This window comes from Cupressus sempervirens, chromosome 8 (assembly GCF_028749045.1).
Source record: "Cupressus sempervirens isolate cs-2001-9-10 chromosome 8, ASM2874904v1, whole genome shotgun sequence".
In the NCBI taxonomy this organism is placed as follows: domain Eukaryota; kingdom Viridiplantae; phylum Streptophyta; class Pinopsida; order Cupressales; family Cupressaceae; genus Cupressus; species Cupressus sempervirens.
Window position 1 is genome coordinate 607,356,875 of NC_143125.1, and position 16,236 is coordinate 607,373,110.

The following is a 16,236-nucleotide window of genomic DNA, read 5'->3' on the forward strand; positions in this document are numbered from 1 at the left end:
GTTACTTGCAATGTATTCCAAATCTGAGACATTGACCCAATCACCACCATTATGCCTGAAAACATAGGTGTGTTTAAAGATCAATACAAGAGCTTTGAACTGACTAGTGCCCTTAAAGATCAATACAAGAACTTTTAACTAACTATAGATGGTGTGCCTTTAAAGATCCATGCAAGCAACAAGACCTTTGAACTAACTATAGAGGGCCATTATAGGTTCTTGAATGATTCCTTCATTAGCAAGTTAATGTGCTACATGATCAGAGGTCACTTGCAATGTGAAAAGTTGATAGAATCAAATTTCTCCCTAACTCAAATGCTTATTCTACATATTTATTGAGCATTCAATTTAGACTGTTCCTTTTATTAATTTCATTATCAACACCTTAGTCACCTTCAACTATTGGTATTCTCTGGTGTGATAAACACAAACCCTGCTATATTAAAGTTAGTTCCATAAACAATAACCTTGCTATAGTAAAGTTAGTCTATAGAGTCGTAGCGCAAGACTATCTTAGGTAAATAGTGACAAGTCAAACAAGTTTTATCTAATGTTTGAAAACTTGTAGTGGTTGACCGAAAATAAATTTTCCTTCAAGAAAATGAATTTGACATCATTCACAAAAGATGCATGCAAGATACACAAAGTTAGACTAAGAATGTTGCATGAACTTTTTAAAGTTATAGGCATCTAGGAATTCTATTTGAATGTGTATCCATTTAGAATGTATGATGTTCAGTAAATCTTCATTTGGATTACTTGTGAACACACAATTTTTGATTTATTAGTATCCTATGAATCCTATGAAGTAGCTTAAAAGTATCCCCCTTTGCCTCAATTATTTCTTGTTTAAGCTTCATAGAAGTCTTTGTTCATGGAATAATGCATGATCCATGCATCTATCTCTATCTCATACCTGGAATAGGTAACTTGATAAGTCTTTTTTGAGTGCCATAAGCTATTTGACTCTACCACTGGAAAATAGCTTAGAAAAGTTGTCCATTTACTTTATATTTTCATTTTGTGATAATTTGGATTGACAGAATGATTCTCAAGCCTTTGACCTTGATACATAATAGTAAGACTTGGGGTGCTTGGATTAGTCTCTTGCTTTAATAAAGTTGAAATGCTACCTGCTATAATTTAATTCATCCAAATTGGAACTCAATAGCCTTCTAATCATTGTACAAGACATGACACTATTCCCTATGCCATGATGGCCATAATAGTTGGATTTGATTTTTTGTAATATTTATATATTTTTTATTATTTAATTTATTATAGACACCAACAACATACTAGGCCAATAGTCTAAGCCAACCTTAGTAGGAACCAAGCCAATCCTCTCTCATAAGTTGATTCTGTGATGCATGCTATCTTTGATACCGGTAATTCCTTTAAACTTTTATAATTAGGGTCTTTTTTATCTTGTGAAGGTGATTTGGAATTGAGTTGTATTTCTATTTGAGGTGATTCTATTGAACATTATTGGAATCATCTCATAAAGGAAATTGTATTGGAAGTTTTTTACATTGATTGGCTTCTCTTGTAAAGGTGTCTGGGCATGCTTTTTCTTATAGAGGTGATAACATTGGGTTTTAACTATTCACTGCTTCTATTCACCTTGCCTCCAGAGATTATATTGAGATTTTACTATTTACTAGGAATTTCTACTCTCCTTGATTTAGTGGTTCTCTTAGAAATTACTAGTGATGTCTTGTCACCCAAGTCATGGCATGTTTGAGGGGACCTAACAAGCACAAGTTAACATTTGAATTAGTTGTATCAAAAAATAAAAATATACTTTTTTACTAGAGAAACAATTGGGAATGTTAACATTTTGAAAAAAAAATTATGATTGTTTGATGCAATCAAGGTTAGGGAGCCAAAGTAATGGTAGCCTATTCTTGCAACCAAAACTCAAATTTAATAGACATAAAATTGATGCACTATGTAGACACAAATGAAATTCATGTTTAAAAATGTGAAGGAACCATGAACCACAACACAATTAACAATTTATGGTAGGATTTAAAAAACTTGTATCACATACTTGATCTATTCAACAAAACTGAACTTAATTTTTCTTCCCTTCTTTGAGCCTTCAGTTCATTTTATAATAGTAATTAGAAACCAATGAGTTTATTGGTTTTCCTTGGCTTTTGACTTTTCCAATTTCTCCTTCCCTTCATTTTATCTTGTCTTCTTATGGGAATGCTTCCAGAAAAGGAAAAAAATCTTTTTAGATGTTGAATGTGCTATGCCTAAGATGCTTTGCAGTAGACAACTGAGGTAACTAAAAACATGAATCCTTGTTCATCGAGGGCTTAAAATTTGAAAGGTGTAAGCACACTAACCAACCTCAATAGAATGCAACCTCATTGGGTCCTCCATAGGTCTATTTGTCCACTTGGTCACATACTCCCCATAGTCCTTTTTCCTTGGTTCTTCTACCTACCTCTTGAGATAAGAATCTTCTATTTTCCTCCTTCTTAGGCATATGTTGGTTTTAATTAGCAATTTAGAAATTTGATTTTTCTTTATTTATCCATTCAGTCTTGCACCATGAAATTCATGTAGGTCTACCATATTAAATGTGGGTGAAATGTTCATGCCTTTATACCACTCATCCATATGCATTGCCAAAAAATTTCCTTAGAAATATGTTCCTTTGGGATATCACTCCTTAAAACTATCTATTTTCCTTTGATCTATGCACTCCTTGTATAGTGTAGTACTTGTGTGTATACTTAGGAAAATCCTTCCCCTAGGTACCCTTTTATGTTAATTCTTTGATATATCTCAAGTTTTCAACTCCATGAAACCTCTTGGATTGTCTACAATGGGATATTTGCATTACTCTCACTTATTGATTGGTTGTAAACAAACTTTGTTTGTGCTGAAGTCACCTACCACTATTTTGGCTTCTCTTCAATCAAACATCTAAGTAGATTTCCAAGGCATTCACCATCTTCATATGGACAAACATCTATGGTTAGTAAGTTGAGGTAAACTTAATTGAGTACCTAATTTCTTCCATAATGTTCTTAAAAGATGATTGAATTTAATACATCTATCTTTCATGTTGCTCATTTTTTACCAAAATATAATGTTTTTTAAAATATGACTATAAGAATATAATCTTTGACTATAGATATTACATTTTGTTGGAATTTTCAAATGGGAAGAGTACTTCTGAGGAGGGGGGGGGGGGGGGGGGGGGGGGGGGTGGGGGGTGGGGGTGAATCAGAAGTAACCTATTTTTATCCTTTCAAACCTTTAATATCATATAACTAAAATTAACATGCATGTAAGTAAACATGTGAGCAACCATAAAATGAAAGCATGCATCAACACATAACACAAGAGATTTTGGTCACCCAGAAACCCTTTAGGAATAAGAAGGTAAAACTGGGGTGGGGATGACACCCACAAAAAATTACTGCAGCAATGAGTTCAACCATTTCTGATAGTTTTTCCTGTTAAAGGCTTTACACTGAGTCAATAATGACCTAGTTAGAGGATTTAGAAACACTTACATGAAGTGTCACCCTATTAAAGGATTTACATAAAGGTTGTTAAACCCACCTAATACATAGGATTTTCTTGACCTTCTCCAAAGGCTCTCCTACCTAGCTGTTAAGCTAACCTATCACCATAGGATTTCAACCTCTAATACAATTGTGAGAGAGTATTAGAATATTTGACCTGATTGAATGCAATCTCAAAATTTCTAGGTTTAGGCACTTGATCTGCACTTCCTCTTCTGATCCTTGCTTGATCTGATCTTTGAATATGACCCTTGTTCTATTTTGATCAATTGGATGTATAAATGCTATCCTTTCCACTAAGTCTTTTCTCTTCACACTAAAATTTTACTACAATCTCCCCTTATGCTATTTTCTCCACACATACAATGGTGCATTCATTCTCCTTATAAAGAATGAAAAGAATTAGGATTAGGTATGGATATATGATCCATATTAAATCTCAAATTCCAGCTCATACTTTGCATTTTTCTTATTGGTTGCATGCCTTCACCATTTTTCTAATTGGTTGCATGCAGATTGTATAGGGAATGTAAATGATTCATATTTGTCCTTTTTCTCCTTTGAAATTTTTCTAAGTCAGCTCCAAAAATGGTTCAAATCTTAGTTTGTGCAAATACAAACTCTTATGCTGATCGCACATACTATTTCTGGATTGCTCGACATCAACTATGTTTTTTGGTTTGCTCAGAACCTATTATATCCTATATTGCTTGACACATGTTGTTATGAATTTCTCAGCATCTGAATGATTCTATTACTTGGCATATGAACAATTCTAGATCACTCAGCATATATTACACTATGATTTGCTCGGCACTAACTATGACTCGACACTTATTGAAATTTTGGCTCAGCATCTATTGTGTACTCAACATACATAGTGAAAATGATTAAGTGTGTTGATAATCATTTGTCAATACTATTTACTTGACCAACAATCTCCCCATTTGACATGAGTATAAAAAACACTTAACTAAGCATTGATGATCCTAACCTTATTGAGTACATTCTTTACTTACTCAACTTACATGCAAAATTTAAAAAATAGTGAGTAGCAATATACCTTATGACTCCCCTTGAGTTGATTATGCCTTTGAAATTGAAATTATGTGCCAATGTGCCCAATCTTTTCTATCTTTTGACTTGTTTCTATATTTTGAGCCTGTATGCTGTATCTGATCTGTGTGATGTCCCTGTATTCCATTTGATTACCAAAATTTTACATCTCTCCTTCACTTCTTTATTCCTTGTCTCCCCCTTTTTGGCTATTTACAATCATTCCACTTTATTTTCAAAATGAATGAAAGAATGATCAAAATTTGTCAAAATTTGGTAATTACCCATAGTATCTACATATCTCCTCCTTTGGTCATTACTCCCCCTATAATATATCTCCCCATTTTTTACATTGATGACAAAGGGTTCTATGGAGCAATACCATGTTTGGCCAAAAATGAGCTGTTAACCTTTAGGAGAATCTTTAGAGCTACATCTCAGTTGTTTAATGCAATATTCAGTGACTTATGTTGGATAGCAAGCTCTGCTGCTAGGTCTACAAGTCCATGTGTAGAAAGATTGGGATCTTTCTTCAGGACTGTTTCTACATACATTTTCTCCTTGTGGAGTACTTCTAAGTGAGGGGTGATGGAGGATTGAATTTGCATTAACTTGGCTTTTATATTAGCCTCCTCTACTGATAATACAACTAGTTCCCTTTGAGTATGAAGTGTCTAAGAAAAATGCTTCTCACTCTGAGCTATACTAGTAGGAAGTTGCATGCTAGAAATATTTAGATTTCTCTCCAAGCTCATTATTTTTTGGCTAGTCTCATTTGTGAAGTTGGAAAAATCACACAATTTATTGTAAAGGGAGAATATATTTCCAAGTACAATTTTAAATTTATCTATTTTCTTAGCTAGGTCAACTTGTCCCAAAATGATATCATTTGATATCTTCTTATTGACCTTACCTTGGAACTTCTTTTCTGACCATTCCATTAGTTTGTCATTGGTTTCATGGTCCTCATTTGTTACCTGATCAACTATATCTGATAGTTGCTCTATAATTGGTCTTGATTCATCTAGAGACTATAGGCTAAAGGTGTCCATAACTATGTCCTTGATTTAATTTAATGCTTGTCTCTATCTATAATCCTTTCTAAGTGCCTCTTGTCTCCTTCTTCTATCCAGTGCATTCTAAATTTCATTAATCTTCTCCTCAGTGAGAGTATTGAATTCATAGTAAGGTATTGTAATCTCATCATCAAGCTTAGGAATTCCATGGTTAATTTTCCTGGCTACCTTAGTTGAGCTCAAGCTTGGTGTTCTAATTTGCAATGCTAAAGTTTTAGTGCTTGGATGCTAAAGAGTTTTTGTAGGAGTACCTATTATTGGCAGTTCAACCAAAGTTTGTATTGCAGATTCCTCCTTATCTCTTGTCTCTTCTTTCTCTTCAATTTGTTTCTCTTCTTTTGTCATTCTGGCTGGGGGTGTACCTATTGATTGTACTAATTTTCCTTTATCATCCCCTGCTGCTACACTCAACTCCTGAAGTTCTTGTGTGACTTCTTTTGGTGGAGATGGTGGAGGAAGGAATAGAATTCTAGTATATTGTGTGGTCATAGGTGGTTCTTGTGTTTGCACCTTGAATTCCTTTGTTTTCTCTACTACTTTCTTAAGTTCATCAATATTGACCAATATTGAGCTTGAAGATAGTCTAGCTACTTGTGTTGATTGGTCAAGGATCTTTGCTAGATCCTCTACAGTTAATGGATTAATGTTTTGACTAGAAGTGTCAACAAAATCCTTTATCTTGATTATCTCTGTAGGTGTGATGGTAGAATGAGGAGGGCTAGGAGGTGGTAGTTGAGTGTCCTGCACACTTTGTTCTTGTTGCTCATCTGTCCCCTTTTCTTCTTCTTTAATAATTTCCTCATCCTTTTCTTCTTCATCCTTCTTTTCTTCCTCCACTTTCTTCTCTTCTACTTTCTTCCTTCTTCCTTCTTTTACCTCCTTTTTTTGGCACTTGCTTCTACCTTGTATTCATCAAAGACATCATCAATTTTCTTGTATATAATTTTCCACACTTTAGTGGTTTTTCTCACAACCTCTTCAATTTTATTTTGTAGAATACTAAATGCCCTATATTTGGGAGTAAATCTACTACTGTGCCTTTTGATTACATTTCTTATTTTAATTTTAGTCAAATCAGGAAACATTCTTGCTAAGGTATACTCCTTTATTTCCTTCTTAGTTTGTAGACAAAAATGCCACTTATCCTCTACGATCTTATATAATTCTTTTGGAAATGAACTATCCAGTTCAAGAGGTGTATGTTTATATTTAGCCATCATACTATAGACAAATTTCTCTATTTTATTTTTCTCATCCTTTGTGAGCTTATTAAAACCTACATTCTTTAAATCATTTAAGTCACCATTCCTAATCTTAGCACATAATTTGTCAATAGAAAACTTAGGTGGATGACTTACCACTTTAAACTGATAGTGGTATTCTGATTCTATCCTTTCTTCATCTAAATCAATTTGAGCCACAAATTTTATTCTTTTCTTTGGATCTTCTTTAGTCTTTTGAGTGGATTTATTTTTCTTTGCTGCCTCTTCTTTTGCCTTTTGTGTAGAAGCTCTTGTAGTAGCTCTACTTGTAGGCTTCTTGGGTGCAGTCTTTGCCACTTTCTTTGTCTTGGGCTGAGGAGTAGGTGGTGCTTTTGCCTTTCTTTTGATTACCTTGGTTTGGAGGGATGTTTCCTCATCTTCTTCTTTCTTTGCACCTTCCTCTTCATCCTGTCCTAAGCCTCGTATCAATTGTAGAGACTATTGTTTAGGCTAATCTCCTTCATTGTCATCTTCTGCTTTATCATCACTTATTTCTTCTTCTTCTTCTATAGTACCTATCTCTCCAATATCTACCCTAAATTTCTTTTTAATCTTCTTGACCAATTTATCTTTCTTCTTCATTGTTGTGGCTATTTTGAGGTCTGTTACCACCTGTAGATGCTCAAAAATGGTTTGCATCTATGGTTTCATCACTTCTTCATACTAATTTTTCCCATTTTCTCATTCTACTAACTTTGATCTTTTGGCCAAATTTATTATACATTATCGTTGGTATCCTTCTTCACATTAATTTCATATCATTTGAAAACCATTTCATATCAACTCAAAATCACCCCAAATCAACTCGAAATCACTCAAAATCACCCCAAATCAACTCAGAATCACTTAGAATCAGTCCTAATTATCACCCAAAACATATCAAACATCTCAAATCAATCATCATTTATCCAATCCTAGGCATTGTTGTGGCTTTCAATATCTTGGAAACCTATCAACCTATCAATCTTATCAATCTGACCTTAGTACTATCACGACTCTATGTGCTAGGTGAACCTATCATTCATTTCGTCAGATCTTTGACATTGTTGAGAATTTCAATGTCAAATGATGGAATTATCAACCATTTTAATAATATTGATAGTGTCTGTTGATGTTATTATGATCAACCTTATCAATCAACCTTGATCCTGTAGCATTTGCAATGTCAGTTAAATGTTACATATCAATAAATTCATGTCATGCATCCTTGGCATGTTATCAACTTCAATCAATCAATTTGACCATGGCTTTGGTCTACTTGTCATCATCTCATTTGATATATATCATCATCACATTTTCATCAAAGGATACAGTCGCACTGATTTAATTAATTTGGCCAATCATTTACTAATTTTCTTTATAGGATTAAATAACCCATAATTTAATCCTATTATTCTTTCTAACTATTCTTCCTAATTATCCTCCTCAATTAATTGATTTTACTAGTTAATTGGTTCATCATTCGTAAACCATGGAAATTCTTAATTTCCTAAAGATCTATTTTCCATCATTAATTCCATTTTCTACTAATTCCTATTTTGTGGAATAAAATGATTTTTAATTCAAATATTCCATAAAATATTGCATCATCATGACACTTGGATATGACACCTTGTGGATTCTCCTTTGACATTTGGATAAGATGTGTCATAATGATATATTCTTATTCTCTTACGCATGTCCCTATTTGGCTCATTTGTCATAGATTCTTGGCTTTAAGTGGGTTGAGGTGTCTTATGACGCGTCATAGATTCTCTTCCACATTTAGCCAAGTTTGACTTCCATGCGTCATAGAATCTTACAATTGGAATATTTTGTCATATGTGCATCATGGATTCTCAAAGGAATCTCTTACCACATCACATATCTATGGGTGAAAAATCCAAGGCTCTTATCCTCCATGCCAATTATAAAATGGACACTCTTTCTCTCATTTCTGGTCTTGGAAGTCCTTGAAAGTCTTTTGGTCCTAATTCTTGAGCATTTTTCAAGTCCTTAGCTTCTTTGAATTTTCACATCATTTTAACTCAAAGCTTAAATCACACTTCAATTATTCTCATGGCATTATCTATATCATAGGCTTTTGCTTCAATTTTGTGTGCACTATAGGCAACTTTGGAGCTACAATCATTTGGAGAAGAAAGAAGGACATGGGAGATACAAATGAAAGATGGGGTTTCTATTGCTTTCTTTTGATTAGTTTGGCTTTCATGGTAGACTAGTGGATGCTAACATATGTTGATTGAGTTTTGTGATTTTCTCATAGTATGTTATGCATTTAGCCCATTTTCTAGTCCTAAATTTTGGTGAACCCGACGTGAACATGCATATCTAACTTGGGTTTTCTTGTTTTGTGCTTGTAGGTGCAAGGAAGGAGCTCACTTGGAAGGGTATAATGATTATCTACTCTTCCTTTTCACACCTAGATTAATTAGGGGGTGTAGTAATAAGGTTAAATCCTTTCATTCTATGCATTTGTCAGCTTGTTGTCCTAAGGTGCACTTTGCTTTGTGAAGTTGCACTTGGGACTCCTAGGATCGGTTTTAGGAGTCTAGAAGACACCAAAACCTCTTTCTACTATTTTTGATTTTGAAACTATGTCAGAAACCTACCAACTGCATCATTGACATAGTCTGCACTATTTGGGTGCACTTGGTAGTATAGGTGTCAAAGTTTGCAATTTTTGGGTATCATTTAGGGCACCATTTCACCACAGTTTGCACCTGACCTCCCAACTACACCCTAAAACTACCAACTACACCCAACTATGCCCCAACTACATCATTGACATAGTTTTCACTATTTGGGTGCACTTGGGGGTGTTCTGAGCCATTTTAGCCTTTTGGGGTGCAATCTGCTCTGTCAGAGCACACCTGGTTCACAATAAGCACATACATCAATCAGAATCTGCATGTAAGGTTTCCATTTAATTCTAGAGCATAGATTAGATGATTTTGTGTTACTAATTTTCTACTTGTAGCATTAGGAAATTGTGGGATGAAGACATGATCATAACAAACTACTAATGCTTGCTTTGCAGGACATTGTCGAAGACTTTGTGTGTCTGTCAAAACTATGTGTGTGGATTTCCTAGATTAGATAACACTTTGTTTGGTGATTAAAATGAAAATTTTATTTTCTTCCTAGAATGTCTATAGTCTTTAAATCCATAGGGGTTACATTGGATGTATCCTCTTCCCTCGCCATTCGTGGATCTTGGGTGTAAGAGAAATCCGTGTAACTTCTATAGGAGGCCTGCTTTGGATAAATATACTTGATATTGGGTATGCTAGGGGACAACCTTAGATTTTTAATGGGACAAAGCTAGGTCAATGTTCCAACCAATATATAAAATTCAATTATGGTGAAAGACATGTTGGTGGTATTGCTGCATGATAGCTCTCCTCCAATACCCTTGTGGTGCATTAAACCCTAGTTCTTGGGGCAAGGAGACCTTCTACAAAAGTTTATCATTCACTTGCATAAAGTAATGCCCTTACTAAAAACCATGTTTTAGTGGTCAAAATCCTTTCTATCCACTAGCTCAAGGGGTCACCCATGCCTGTTAAGACATCCTAAATTCATGCGGTCCTTAGCAGAGGCAACAATCCCTTGGGAAGTCATGCCCCTTGGGAAGCGGATCTTGGTAGTCCCGAGAAGTGAGTGCATTGTAAGGGGGATTCTATGGTGCCAAGATCCTAGGTTGTTTTCTCTAGATAAGCATGGCTAAACTTTGGTTCAATTAGGAATTCAGTGGATACAGTCCTAAAAGCCTAGGTTGTGGTGTGTTTGTTCACTCTTAACAATAGCTATTCTTGTCTTAATGTGTCTTGCATGTGTGTAAAACATAATCAAGATAATAGCCAACATTAAAATTTACACCTTGAACCTTCTCCAAACATTAAACATTGCCAAAACATTTCAACCTTTATCAAAATTTTTAAACTTTGGTTCAACACACTCATACCTTTGAAAACATGGCAACTTGTGCTCCTAAACGTGCTTGGCAAAACATAGATTTCATTCTTGCATAGACTTCACTTGCATTCACCCTAGTATAGGCCTCATACTTGAATCATATAGAATTCATATTGCACCTTTTAGTCCTCATTTAGTATCCATTGACTTTCATATTGCACCCATTTGGGTTTAGTTTACCTCCCTTGGTTTTTTGCATTTCCATCTCAAAATCAACACTTTGCATTCACAACCTTGCATCTTTGCATACGTAACCATCATCTTGAAAAATTTAACCCTCATTTTGGGTATCCTAAGCATCATTTTGAGCATCCATACTAGTCTTAAAACTATCCCCTACTGTTTGCCTCTCTGTAGCATCAATCTGGAAAACATAGCTCCAAAAATTGCCTTAGTTTCAACCTAGTTTACCAACTGTGCCCTGAAACTACCAATTGCATCATGAAACTATGAACTATGTCATTGAAACAGTCTACACTATTTGGGGGCACTTGGTTTTTAGATTCTAGATAACATTTTGGGGCTTCAACTATGTCTTTAGGTACCTGGTTAGCTCCCCTTGTATTAGCTTGCCCAGATCTGCACTCTACATCACCTAGTCTTCATCACCTTCACTTAGGAAATAATTCCTTAGGTCATAACCTATATTCTACATCTCCCAAACCATCATAATATAAACCCCAACATCTTAGCTTCTTGGCATATTAGTTTGGCAACCATACCACTCAGAATCAACAAACATTCTTCCTAGATTACCAACTGCACCCAGAAACTACCAACTATGCCCAAACTAGCTCCATGTGCATCAATGACATATTTGGTACTATTTTAGCACACTTGGCACTATTAATGCACACTTTGGCACCTACAAGACCATTTTGGCCTTCCAAACTGCACTTCAAGACCCCAAAACTGCATCTAGGAGCCTCCTTACCTCCCCATTTTGCACTTGACCCAAAACCATATCTTGCACCCAAAATCCCATTTTGCATCATAAGAATTGTACATATTAAATATCTACTCAGCATCACCACCATTTTGAGTCCTTGAAACATCATTTTGAACCCCCAAAACCTTTGAATTTAGTCAAAAATCTAGACAAAGTATGAGTCTTAGAGTATCTCCTAGTATTGACAGATAATGTATCTTGACTAGTATTTTTATCTTTTCTTATCATTTTCTTTGGTCAAAATCTATCTATGTCTTGATAGATTTGACCTTGTCATCTTTTATCAATTTTATCTTTTCATCTTTTATCACTTTTTGGTCAAGATCCAAAGTCCTTTATCACAAGGTTAAACTCCTAGACAAAATACTTTATAAAGGTTTTACCTAAGTTCAAAACCTTCCATACACCCTTGTCATAGAATAATCATATATATAGCATCCCTAAAAATCATTTTTACTTACCCTAGTGGTATATCCCCTTCATCTTGCATTGATCAAAATCCTTAGCATCATTTTCACTACCAAACCTTATCAAATTGTCCATCAACCAAATTTTCCTTCTTGATCATTTACCCTCATTTTGCATATCCCAAACATCATTATCAACTCTTGGAAACCATCCTTTGCATAGTCTATCTTCCATACATCAACCTTTGGCATCCTTACCAAGTCCAAAACATAACCCTAATTATCATTTTGCATACCTTAGAGTCATTTTCATCCCCTCTAGTTAAGCTTCAAAATGGTACCTTGCATTCACATTTGCATAACATCCCTAGGACATTTTCACTTTGCACATCAAAAACCTAGTTATTTTAGCATTTTCTCACATTGTATAGCATCCCTAAACACTCAAAAATCCCAAAAACACTCATATCTTGCATACCCACATCTTAATTATCAAGTTTTGACCTCTTTTACCAATCACAACCCTGTTTTACCAACTGCAACCCTGTTTTACCAATTGCACACTTTAGGTGCACAATTGGTGTTTTTAGGGCATAGTTGGTAATTTAGGTGTGCATTTGGGAGGTAGAAAGGCCATTTAGGTTTCCCTCCATCGCATCTACATTCTTAGGTATCATGCCAACACTTACTAGGACACAATCAGCTCAGAGACCCGAGGAACTCTATTGAGGAACTCTATTAACCTTTGTTTTCTAAGGCACAAGCACAACCAAAACCTTGTCCAAGATAGAGAAAGAGAAAGAAAACCCAACAAACCTTTGACAAAGACCAAATTGAGGCATCACAACCATTACTTGTAGACCCCTTGAACATGTATCCACAAGATCATCATAATCAAGCTCTAACACAAAAAAACTTAAACAATACACCTACTATGAGGTTTCCTTCAAAGATGTCCCCTACACATGAGATGGTTCAATGGAATCCTAACTTTAAACCTATATTTGTGCCAATATCACTAGGAGGAGGAAGTGTACCAACCACACTTCAAGATGAACAATCACATTTCTTCAAATTCAGCCAACCTAACACAAATACCTTCAACTATAACACATCAAACATACAACAAGGTACTATACACCTAAGTGATTACTCCAACACTGATTATGGCATCATTGAGAAAGAAATGGGTAGGGCATGTCAAGACAAAAATTTCTGCAAGAACTTTAAACTTTTTGCAGCCAAAGAAATTGTCAAATTCAACCCAAATGCGGAAGGACCTAAGTCCAAACATCAAACCAACACAACCATTAAAAACATACAAACCATGATCAATTTGGACTTAGATAAGGGAAAGCAACCTTTGGAGTTTTCAAACATGATAATGGCACCTATAAGGTCCCATCAAGAACCAACAATTAAAATCCTCCATAGTACATTTGAACACATCGATGTTAACCCCTTGTTCAAAAAAATACCACCAATTCCTAATCACCCAAAAGGACATTAAGACTTGATTTTAGTCGCATGATGCGATAATTGTACCTATGAAATGTGGGCCTTTGAACCTCACAGACACTTCGACATAGTCATTACTTGCGGAATCATCCTAGATAAACATGGAGTAGTTCATCTAGAATGAACCAACAGAGTGACTTGTCGCCTTCTATCTAGAAGGATTTGCCTAATTAATGTCCTCAGATTTGAGGTGTAGGAAACCAAACCTTCTAAGAATGAAGGATTTAAATGAAATGAAATTAGTCTGTATGATCATGCAAAGTATTCTAGAATGACAGATGCATTCTAATCTAAGAACATGTAAAGTAAATTAATCTAAATGTATGAAATATTAAATCTAAATGACAATTAAGCTAAAAATGAAAAAATGTAAGAATATGCTAAAGCAAGGTGAGTGCAAAATATGACAAAAATTCAATAGCATGAAAATTCAACCTCTGTAATGAGGAAATGAGGGTCTCTTAAATAGACATTCATGGAATCCATCAATGGTTGAGATCGATTTCAATCAACGGTCAGGATTGAAGATGAAGTTCAGTCATAAAGGAAGATTCCCAAATCAAAGGGAGTTAACTGGCTCAGATCTAAGTGTAAGAGTCAGTCAACTCAGATAGACTTCAATGTAAAAGCAAGTGATCTGGGTCACTTCTAATTTGATCAGTAGTGAACTGGGAATTTCCTTTTTGAACTGGAAAGATTAAATCTAAATGAAAATCAAGCTAAAAATGAAAAAATGTAAGAATATGCTAAAGCAAGGTGAGTGCAAAATACGACAGCAATTCAATAGCATGAAAATTCAACCTCTGTAATGAGGAAATGAGGGTCTCTTAAATAGACATTCATGGAATCCATCAATGGTTGAGATCAATTTCAATCAACACTCAGGATTGAAGATGAAGTTCAGTCATAAAGGAAGATTCCCAAATCAAAGGGAGTTAACTGGCTTAGATCTAAGTGTAAGAGTCAGTCAACTCAAATAGACTTCAATGTAAAAGCAAGTGATCTGGGTCACTTCTAATTTGATCAGTAGTGAACTGGGAATTTCCTTTTTGAACTGAAGAGAGATTTTGGAGAGATATTTAATTTAATAAAATGAGACATACTCTCATAATTACATTTTTTCATTTAATTAAATAATTCTATTTAATTAATTAGAGGCACTTTTCTTATTTAATTAAATAACTTCATTTAATTAATTAGGAATGACTTCCCATTTAATTAAATAACTTTGTTGAATTAATTAGAAGTAAGTTCTCCATTTAATTAAATAATTTCATTTAATTAATTAAAATAGGCATATTTATTAAATTAAATAAATTTAATTCCATAGTACATTAGCCTTAGGATATAATTTAATTTAATTAAAGTATAAATACATAATAATTAAATTAAATATTAATCAATAGGTTTAATGTGACTAATATGAGTAAATACTATAGGAATTAAATAATAAGCATGATGAATGCAGATTAGGGTTTTCTGCATCTGACAATTAAGTCAAGTAGCGAGTAGCCAAATAAGATTTTTCCTAGTGACATAGGACTTTAGGATTGATCATAAATAGACTAGAATTGGTATCATGGAAATGAGCCAATTATGGGGTATTACATTTTGCCCCTCTTTGAATGAATGTGTGAGCAGTTTGTTCAATTCAAAAAAAAATCAGAAAGCGTGATGCGAAGATGAGATTGGTTCTGAAGTTGATGACACAGAGACCAATTGGTAAGCTTTTAAGGACCATCTCTAGAATAGAGCTTAATCCTAAGGAATCCAAGTAGAGCACTTATTTACCTAAGATTGATAGCATTTAAAAGACTATCTGCAGAATGGAGCATAATCTTGAAGGATCTAGCTAGAACGTCTAGATACCTAAAATTGATAAGCATTTAAAAGGTTTCTTTAGAACAAAATTTAACCTTTAAGGATCCAGATAGAACACCTAGATACTCAAGATTGAAAGGATTTAGAAGATTACTTCCAAAATGGAGCATAACCTTCAAGGATCCAGATAGAACACCTAAATACCTGAGATTGAAAGCATTTAGAAGACTATCTCCAGAACGGAGCATAACCTTCAAGGATCCAGATAGAACACCTAGATACCTGAGATTGAAAGCTGTAGGACCAAAAAAATAGGTTATAAGCATAACATACTATGAGAAAATCACAAAACTCAATAATCATACGTTAGCACCCACTAGTCTACCATGAAAGCCAAACTAATTAAGAAAGCAATAGAAACCCCCTTTTTGATTTGTAGCTCCCATGTTCTTCTTTCTTCTCTAAATGATTGTAGCTCCAATTTGCCTATAGTGCACACAAGATTGAAGCCAAAGCCTATGATGTGGATCATGCCATGAGAATACTTGAAGTGTGATTTAATATGAGAGCAAGAATGCAACATGCAAAGAAGTAGAGACTCAAAGATTCAACAATTTG